The following is a 7,604-nucleotide window of genomic DNA, read 5'->3' on the forward strand; positions in this document are numbered from 1 at the left end:
AAGAGAAATAAAATATGTGCATAATACACGTTGCACCTCAATCAATCTGATCTTCTAAGAATTCCTCCCATCCTCAATTAACTTTGAAACCTTGGCCTACAGAATGAAGAATTTCATGGGCAAGAAGTGGTTTCATATAGAACTTTTAGCATATAATTGAGGCTTTTAGGGAAAGGAAGAAATTGAGAAAAATAGGTTCTGCTCTTTTAGTTAAATCAGAGTTAGTCGCTGGTATTTCATAAGCCCATATAGTAAAAGAATATGTAGCCCTTAAGGGTTTTAAAAATGAACCTGGGTAAGATTCTATTAAGTAGTAATGTTAAGCACTTTTAATAAAAAAAATGGGCCTTTAGGGATTGCTATATATTCCAGCCAGAGGTTAATCTTAAGAGATACCTTTACAGGTAGTTGACTAAAAAGAAATTTGTCCCTTTTAGTATAATTTTATTAAAAACGAAAACCAAGGACATGATTACTTTAAAAAAAAATTGCAACAGCATAACCAAAATATTTTCTCCTACAGAAAAATGGCCATCTTTTGTGCCACATTTTAAAAATATACATTCTTGCCAGAAAGAACTCTAATATAAAGTTAGTATCTAGCAGCAGGCAGTAGAATTGCTACATACCTCTGTGGTGTAAGAAGTATTCAAAAGAATAAAAATGTGAAGGAGACATAGAAATCTGAACAAAAATGAGCTCTTTAAAAATATACGTAGTTAATAAGACAACCATGAATTAAGCTTAGACCAAACTTCTGTTTATATGCAAATTAAATTGTTTTTGTTTAGTGAATTAAGCAAGCTTCATTAACAGAGTCAAGCAGATACTTGAAGTATCTTTTAGTTGTCAGAAGCCCAAGGGCCTCCAGGATTTCCTGGGTCCCTTTCCTAACTTGCCCATGTCAGATGTAAGTAAACAAGATGAACTAAAGAATACCAGGCTATACCTTTGTCCCCTTTGACATAAATCCAAGTTTTTAGGAAAGACAACATTTTTTCCTAGATCCCAAACATCTGGACCAGTATTAGTAACATTGTGCCTCCCACTGATATCTTCGTGTGCTGTGTTCACCTTACTTTTGTTCTCTGCAGTGCTGGAGGAAAGATGTTCAGATATTATTGAAGAGAACAAAGATCCATTAACACCTTTCTCAGCTTAAAAAAAAATCACTAGGTGTTGTTGATATAAAGTAGATTTAAGTCTTCTGTATGATTTACAGTGAAAATACACTCCAAATGTTTCTGATACACAAGAAAAATATTTTTTTCCTTTTAGTAAGAAATACCTATTTTAAAGAGTTGGTTTTTTCAAGGCCTTAGGAATGGTTATCAAAAAACCAAATTTCTGTTCTTTACTTTGGCTTATTTTGTGACTGTGACCAAGTCCAGCTGCATTGTTTTCATTTTTCCTTTTCCGCACTGGGGAGGGAGAAAGAGTAGATAAAGATAAAAGACAAAGCTGAGTAAGAGGCTCTGGGGAAACCAGGCCTTCACCTTAAGCCTTTCTCAACCTAGTAGACATCCTCGGGAATCAGTGTTCCTCACCAGCCCCTTGACTTCTGTGTTTCCAGAGCCAGTGGCTCCTTGGGCTCAGAGGTCTGCCACACCCTCAACCCCAAATTATCATTTCCCTTATTTCCTGGTTCTAGCACTTGAGTTCCTACACACTTCAAGGGGGAGCTTTCAGGACGTTTATTTATAATAATTACTATTTGAATAGCACTCTAAAGGCTGCAAAGCCGTTTTTTCATTTGAGCCTCACAACCCCCCGAATGGTAGATGCTACAGATAGAATGCCTTTTTTTTTTTTTTTACAGAAAAGGGAAACTGAGAATCAGTTACAGTAAGCAAACATAAACTTCTTAAGAGCAAGCATTGTTTCCTTTTTTGGTCTTAAATTCCCAAGGCCTCGATATAGTAGGCACTTAATTGAACTGTCTGTGGTCATACAGCTAGGTAGTGTTAGAGGAAGAATGTGAACTTTACATCTTCCCAGTACAAGTCCAGCACTCTGTCCACTACATCACGCCACAAATCCAGGAATACAGAAGAGTAACACCACTAGCAATTCACAGAAAAGAAAACTCCCTAGTTTTTTTTTTTTTCCGCTTCTTTGTTTCCTTTGTTTCTGTTTTTAACCAGAACTGTATTAGTGTAGGGAGCTCCCTGAGTTCAAATGTGGCCTCAAACAATTGCTAGCTACCTGGGTGATCCTGAGCAAGTCACTTCACCCTCTTTGCCTCAGTTTCCTCATCTGTAAAATGAGCTGCAGAAGGAAATGGCAAACCACTCCAGCATCTTTGCCAAGAAAACCCCCACATGGGCTTACAAAGAGTGGGTCGTAACTCAACTAGTTCAACAACAACAATATCAAAAAGGGAGCTCCTGGTGAAGCGTTTCTTCTATGGATGTGGGTTAGCACATGCTCAGCAATTTGTAGCGTTAGAGAACTGTCTGGGGCATTGACAAGTTATGTGACGTGTGAGTGTGTATCTATCAGAAGTGGGTCTTGACCCCAGGTCTGAAGCCACCCGCAGAAACACTATCTCTAGATTAGGGGTACCCTAATTTCTAATTAGCTTCTGTTTCTCAGATCTATCTTGGCTCAGTCTGAAGCATAGTGAATGCTTCCCTTCTGGATTCCCAGAAGAGAATGATATTTTACGTATCAGAAAACCTCTCCAGTGTATTTCAGGGTCCATCCCTTTGCAGTGAATTCTTCCATTCATTCTTCAATCCCAAATTCGCACAGCTAATCAGAAAGCCCCTTGGTTGCACACTAAGCTACCTTAGTATAATCCGTATGCACCGGTGTGATCATTGAACTAAACTTTCTATCATGATTTCCAAGGGGCAAGAAAAAAGTACTGTTAAAAATCAGAGTACCTCAACTGGGCACAAAGGGCAACCCCAAAGTTCACTAAAGAAAATGCCTTTCCTTATGTAAGGATTGACTAAGTCAACAGGACCCAAGCAACTAGTTCATGCTAGGAGAGTGAGATTTTGAGTGTGGCCCACTTCAGAAATTAAACTCCAGAAGGTTCTGAACAACGAGGTAAAAGAGGAGGAGCCCCTCCCCTCATATGCAAGTACAATTTTACATTGAGGAAATTTAAGCTTACTTTATGGACTTGACTACCTTGTAATCAGCACCAGAAAAAGCCCGATGCTTTTAAAACATTCCTCCTTAGTTTCATGCCCTTCCTTAGAAGTCAAAGAAAGGTACAGTAATTCCTGGAGAAGACACCTAGTAAACATGAATTTGTCAAAAGCTACAATAAGCAATAAAATAGTAAGTTTAAATTTCAGCTCTTCTTTATCTTATAGGGTTTGCTAATTTGTTTGGTATGAGAAGTTGAAACCATGGAAATGATTCTGGCTACAATAAACAATGCTATCCTAGTTCCCCATGCATACTTAGAACTTATATTTCCACTGAATTTTTTACAAGTATCAGTCTTATAGCAGAATTCCAAGCTATTTCTTCACACATACACACCTTTTTTTAAGCACCAATATTTTCCTAACGCTAGTGTTTGGTTGCACATCATGGAACACTACAAGCTACAAAAAAAAAAAAAAATTGGAGGTGTCCCAAGACTCAGTGTGCATAAGGAGGTGGCAACATCCTTGGGATGCTTCCTTCCATACAAGTGGTATGACAAATATGCTATTAATGGGAAAGGAGTTGGGTCACTTATATAACTATAACAAACAATAATAGGGGACAGCCTGCATGTTATACCCACAATCCTATGACTTTCAGGAAGGCCAGCCTCTGACGCAATTGTTTATCCTCCATTAAGGATGAAAGGACATAGAAAAGAATTACTCAGGATAGGTTGAAGATTGGTTGGAAAATGAGGTGTTTACCCTAGAAAAAAGGCTCCCTAATATTGGGGTGGTAGGAAATAGATGAGGACTTACCTTACCTTCAAATATTTGAAGGACTGTTAGGTAGAAGGACGATCAGACTAGTTCTGCTTGACTGCAGAATACAGAACTCATAACACTGGGCAAAAAAGTTTACCAAGAGGCAGATTTCGGCCAAATTGAGTTAGGAAAAGAAATTTGGAACAATTAGAGCTTTCCAAAAGTGGGATGGACTTCCTTGAGAGTAACAGGATCCCCCACACTATCAGTATCAAGTGGAAGTATCATCACTTATTTCCTGGTTATGTTGAAATATTTTCAAGTACCAGGAGCCGTTCCATTTCTCTTTACATTGTTGCCCTCTATTAACTAGGAGGACTTTTAGAAAGGCCACATGTCCTTAACTTCCAAAGATAAAAAATACTTTTTTCAAGAGTTAGAGTTGCTCTACATCCCTATACTTTGAAAATTACAGATAGGAAATAGAAAAAAAAATCTATTTTTGTAAAGCTTGCTTGTTTCATGTTGTTCCATTATAACAAATTGATATGAAGGTAGAACTCTAGAAGTACCTCAAGACTTCATCAGGATCCAAAAGGTTCAGCCCAGGACATAGAGACCAATAGACTTCATTCCTACTGAACATACTTACAGCCCATGCACAATAAAGACTTGGGGAAAGAGATCAGATGAAAGGTCTCATGCGTGATCTGGCAGAAAAAGTGCTTGGAATACAAGAGTTAGCAGATTTCAGAATGCATTGAGGTTATCATAACAAATGAGGGTCAGGTGTGGAGTTAAGATTAGAGGCATTTCATAGCTTAAAAGAACTTTAATTTTGAGGTGTATTTATAAGACATTCCTGGTTAATAGACCATGTCAGAAAATACAATAATTATTTTACATGTCCCTATATGCCACGTTTAAACCAGGAAAAGTAGAATTAGTTAAAATATGGTTTCTACAAGGTAGGAAAATTTCTAAGCTGAAGGAGAAATCTGGGGTCAGGACTGTCCACCCCTCCCCCCAGAACAGGGTTCAAAAAGATACTGGAAAAATACCATTTTCTAGGTGTTGTCTTGGATTTCTGGAAGCAGAAGTCAGTGTTACAGATAATCAGTATCTCAATCTAAATATGGAAGTATAAACAGGAGGAAAAGAAGGGAAGCTGGTTTGCATACTCTGAATGATGTCATTACATGACAAAAATGTCACTAAAAACTGTTCAAATTGAACTGCAGAAATAGTGTAAGCCAATACATAATTAAGTTACTAGAGATGTGTAGGAGTAGCCAAAGATATTCAGAATCTCAGAAGTGGACAGGATTTCAGGTATGAGTTTGGACTTTATGACCTGTAAACAGGAACCTCCACTCTCATAACCCTGACAAAGGGTCATCTAACCTCCATGTGAAGATTCCCAGAGAAGGGAAACCCCCTTTGCTCCCAAAGTAGACCATTCTACCTTTAGGCAGCTCCAGAAGTTAGGGATTTTTTTCCTTTAAATTGAGCCAAAAAGACTTCCTCTGTAACCTCCGTGTATTGGTCCAATAACCAAATAAAACCAACCCAGTCGTCCCACGTGAAAGTCCTCTAAGTACTAGAAAATAGACATCATGATTCCTCCAACATCATGTGTTCACTAAGCTAAACATTCTCAGCTTCTTCGAATGACAATCTGAGCCAGTTGCTGCCCTCTGAAAGCTCTCAGAATTGTTAATGTCCTTCCTAAAATGTGACATTCAGAAATATGAACCCTCCCAAGGTAGAGGAAATAAGGCAAAGTACAGCAAACTCTCACCTCCATCATTCTGTACATTATGCCAGTGCCTAATGTGACATTAGGTTTGGGGGGATATTTTGGCTGTCATATATCACTGACTTAAATGTAACTTGCAGGCTATGTAAATTGTCTATCCATACTCCTGCTTCTCTTGTACTGATGTTAAGCAATTGAATGCACAAGAGTAGGACTCTACGTTTAACTCTATTACATTTCAAATTGTCATATTAAGTCCATTATTTGGTCCTGGGAAGATACTTCAGGGCTCTTTTATCTAGTAAGTAAGCCATCCTTCTCCTTTTTCAAGCATTTTCCATGTTGCTTAAGAGTTCCATCAGTACTTTCCACCGAGTAATTAATAAAAAGATTAAAATAGCCTATAGTCAAGGACTGACCTTTGGAGCACTCTACTAGAGAATTCTGTCAAGTCATTTATGTGTATGATTTGGATTTAAGTCCCTCCACCTGTTCAATCAATGGCACCCACATCTCTCCACTTTTTTTCTCCAAAAGGACAGCACAACTGATAACACAAATACCTTCCAGGTCTCAATCTATGCTTCTGGTCTTGAACAGTGGTCGTCTGATCTGCCATTCTAAGAAGCCTGCCGGAGATGCAGAGAATGCTACTGACATGACCTGTTCTTAATGAAGCCATATTTGCTCTTGCAATACCATAAACATACAAGTGTAGTAGGTTACCGGGACATTTATTTAAGACTTTGAAGGCAGTGTTATTGGATGAACAGATACAGAATAAGAAATGAGTCATAGAATCACAACACTGCAGAGTTGAAAGGAAACTCAAGGGTCATCCAGTCCAACCGCAACTCAAAACAAAAATCCTCCCTACAGCATCCTCCCATGGAATTAATTAGGATGCTTATCTAAAAACAGTGTTCAATATGCTGAGATCTAGACCTTGATGTCTGTATTAAGTATATATAATCAGAGGCTAAAATACTACAATTTAATTTAAAATAAAAATAATTATTGAATATACATATTAAGAGCTTGGACAATGGTTTCAGGAAACACAATGACAAATATTTCTCAGTTGCTCCAAGCAAAGCCCTTATGTGGTACTTTATGCATCTATTGTGCATTATTGTTATTCATGCTTCCTTGAGGCCAAGGGCATTGCCTTATTTATCTCCTGTACTAGGCAGCACAATGTTCTTCAAATTAGACTGAAAAGGACTTAATTCTTGGAAAAAATGACACAGGAAAATGACATTCATTTTCTTAGATATGATGAACTTTTCAAAGATTCTTTTTATCCTTGAAAGACTAAGCCTCATTTCTGAAATGCTTGAACATTTAAATGACTAGTTAAGGATAATACTTTCATTTGTCTAATTCCAGATTAGGAACCAATTTTTAAAAAACTTTTTGAAGCATGCAATGTTTGTACATATCAATAAGCCTGTCAAAGATATATTCTACTTGGGGGTTTGCATCCCAACACGCATTTCCACTTCCTGGTTTTTAGAACCTTTGAAAAGCTGTTAACATTTTTAAAAAAAAATTTAAAAACATATTCTTCCCCAGCAGAAGCTATCAAAATATGTGTACTTCGTATCTTATTTCAACCTTGATGATGATTTTGGCAGTGATTTCTAGAAATCAGACATGTGCATGCACATGAGAGAGAGAAATGTCCTGAAGGACAGTTACTTAATCTGTATGTAAGAGAAATACTTATGAAAAAATTTCAATTTCCCTTTGGAAATCCTAAAATCAATATTTATTGGCCAATTATAACATATATAACATTGTACCACATGCATCACAAAATATGAGCAATACAATTCCTGAATATTCTAATGTAATATTTACATATTTCCTTAAAGGACACAGTATCCTTCTACCCATCAAGTCAACTTGAACATCCTGCTTATACAAAGTACATTTCTTCAATATACTTTCTTTTCAAGAAAATATTA

Source organism: Vombatus ursinus, unplaced genomic scaffold, assembly GCF_900497805.2.
Source record: "Vombatus ursinus unplaced genomic scaffold, bare-nosed wombat genome assembly UNPS02014799.1, whole genome shotgun sequence".
NCBI classification, from domain to species: domain Eukaryota; kingdom Metazoa; phylum Chordata; class Mammalia; order Diprotodontia; family Vombatidae; genus Vombatus; species Vombatus ursinus.